The following is a 3,384-nucleotide window of genomic DNA, read 5'->3' on the forward strand; positions in this document are numbered from 1 at the left end:
TGGGGGTACAACCCACTAAGGGATAGTATCTATCCAGTATACTGCTGGGAGGGTACCCAATTATTGCTACACTAGTGCTATACTAGGTGCAATCAATGGGAGCGGGTATATATATATATATATATATTTATATATATGTGTGTGTGTGTGTGTATGTGTTTGTGTGTCTGAGTTTGTCCCCACAACATCGCTTGACAACCGATGCTGGTGTGTTTACGTCCCTGTAACTTAGCGGTTCGGCAAAAGAGACCGATAGAATAAGTACTAGGCTTACAAAGAATAAGTCCTGGGGGTCGATTTGCTCGACTAAAGGCGGTGCTCCAGCATGGCCGCAGTCAAATGACTGAAACAAGTAGAAGAGTAAAGAGTATAGTGGTGAATCTTTTCATGGAAATTATTACATTTACTATTAGTCTGTGCATGCACACGTGTGTGTGTGTGTGTGTGTGAGACATGATCTTGTTTCACTTTTACTACTGCCAGTGGAATTCACAATCTAGTTCCAGTTCTTAGTTATGTCAGTAATTCTCGAGTGAAAGATGAGAACATACCACCATCCTACTTCCTCTTCCATGTAAATTTGTGTTAAGCAACAAATTATCGTCTCATATTACATTCAAACACTTTGACGTTTGGCAGTGGTGTTGCTAGCATGTGTGCCACCTGGGATAGCCCTTGAGTCCACCTCCTCCTCATACAGGCTTATACAAGCTGACCCAAATGTGCCGCCTGTATAAAAGCACCACCAAGGGTAGATGGGCTGCCTTGCCCACCCTAGATATGTTACTGATGTTTGGTTGGAAAGAATTCAATGCTTTTCGTTAGCTATTTGCATAAACTGTTTCAGTTTACATTTTGCTGTCAGAAGAGATAACTTCCAGGTGGGATGAGCTGAATTTGTATCAAAGAAAATGGTGTATTTGAAACTGAATGCACCTAAGAAATAATTATAAAGAAATTTATAGAAGCTTTGATTTTAAAAAAATTATTATTATTATTATTATTATTATTATTATTATTATTAAGGTTTGTTAGCAGAATTGTTAGTACACTGGGCAAAATTGCATTTCATCCATCTTTATGTTCTGAGTTCAAATTCTGCCAAGGCTGACTTTGCTATCATCCTTTCAGGGTTGATAAATTAAGTACCAGTTGAACACTGGGGTTGATGTAATCAACTTTTCCCCTCCCCCAAAATTGCTGGCTCTGTATCAAAATTTCAAAACTGTTTATTATGAAGGTGGTAAACACAATACTCAAAACGCTTAATGCGATTTCTTCCGGCTCTTTACTTTCTGAGCGCAAATCCGGCCGAGATCAAATCTGCCTTTCATCTTTTCCAGGTCAATAACATAAAGTACCAGTCAAGTACTTGGCCAACGGAAATGACCGTCCATTTCCTCCTAAAATTGATTGCATTGTGTGAAAATTTGGAACACTTATTCCGTCTGCCTTAGCGAAGGCAAAGGTGTTGTTTCCAGTTGTGTTTGTTTGTTAGTCAATGGACAAGATATCTCAAGAACCGCTGGATGGATTCAGATGAAACTTTCAGGGATGTTTGACCTCATTACTGGCATGAACTGACTAGATTTTGGGATCAATCTGGTACTGGATAAGGATCCTGGATTATTTTTCCATATTTTTTTTGCTTAATTTTTAAGAGCGGCTGGGTTCATTTTTAGTAGTCTTGCTTGTGAGAGCAGTTGAGTTTATTTCAGATATTCTCATTTTAAAAAATCATCTCTGGCTAATCGTTGAGAGGACGTTGGTGTTGCCTTGGCGAAGGTTTGCGCTCTCTGACTGCTCTTATTATCATTAACCCTGCATGCATAAGCAAAGCAATGTTATTGTAGTCACTGGTCTTTGTCAGTTTGTGTGTTTGTCTGTGTGTTTGCAAAATTACTGGTTATTGTTGTTGTTGTTTGTCTGTCTTCATGTTTTGAGTTCAAATTCCATTGGGGTCGACTTTACCTTTCATCTTTTCAGGGTCAATAAAATAAGTTCCAGTTGATCACTAGGGTCAATGTAACTGACTTGAACCTCTGCCCCAAAACTACTGGTCTTGTGCCAAAATTTGAAACCATTTTTGTTATTTTTGTTGTTTATCAATCTTTACATTCTGAATTCAAATTCTGCCGAGGTCAACTTTGCCTTTTACCTTCTCAGGGTTCATAAAGTAAGTACCAGTTGATCCTTGTGACCAATGTAATCGACTTACCACCTCCCCCCAAATTGCTGGCCTTGTGCCAAAATCTAAGACCATTATTATTGTTGTTGTTGTTGTTGTTTTTTCTCAAGATGGTTCCATAAGAACCCGGTTACTTTTCTACTCCGATGGAAAGCTGCATCTAGTAGCCTTAGGTGTCAGAGTTAATTAATCAAGTACCAGTTGAGCGCTGGGTCAAAGTAATTGACTAAGCCCCCTCCCCTCAAAATCTCATGCCCTCTTCCTACAGACGATAGGATTATTACTAAGTTAAGTAAAAAGAAAAGGAGAAAGAGAAGGAAAGAAAGAAGAAAAAAGAAAAAGAAAAGGAGTGTTATCATTATGGCGAATAACATTGTGGCCATAAAAATCTTGTCAAGAGATGTGATGACACCTTTTAGTGGACTACTAGAATGCTGTCGTCCAAATTTATATGGGTAAAGGCGTGGCGGAGTTGAGGTCAAGGTGCCAATACACAGGCATGCTTACGTACGTCTGCACACCAACTCTCGTATATTTAGGGTCTTACCATTTGTTATACTGCTCATTGGCCCTTCAAACTTACTGTTTTGATTGTTTTTGTTGTTTATATTTTTTTACTACTAGCTTTTCTATTTCGTTGAACTCACTGCCGTGTTTTGGCCGACTTAGAAATTCTCTGCGACTATGTAGTCTTCTTTAAGGTAATCTCAACTTGATGATTAGCTACAGCGAGTAGAGTTTATTACATAATAATTGCATCATGAGCTTTGGCTAGTTAAAAAACATATGTAGTGTATATTTTACGTATTCCATTCCCTCAATTTGGATGTGTGTGTGTGTGTGTGTGTGTGTATACTCTTTACTCTTTTACTTGTTTCAGTCTTTTGACTGTGGCCATGCTGGAGCACCACCTTTAGTCGAGCAAATCGACCCCAAGACTTATTCTTTAGAAGCCTAGTACTTATTCTATCAGTCTCTTTTGCCGAACCGCTAAGTTACAGGGACATAAACACACCAGCATCGGTTGTCAAGCGATGTTGGGGGGACAAACACAGACACACAAACACACACATACATATATATATACGACGGGCTTCTTTCAGTTTCCGTCTACCGAATCCACTCACAAGGCTTTGGTCAGCCCGAGGCTATAGTAGAAGACACTTGCCCAAGATGCCATGCAGTGGCACTGAACC

Source organism: Octopus bimaculoides, chromosome 19, assembly GCF_001194135.2.
Source record: "Octopus bimaculoides isolate UCB-OBI-ISO-001 chromosome 19, ASM119413v2, whole genome shotgun sequence".
NCBI classification, from domain to species: Eukaryota; Metazoa; Mollusca; class Cephalopoda; order Octopoda; family Octopodidae; genus Octopus; species Octopus bimaculoides.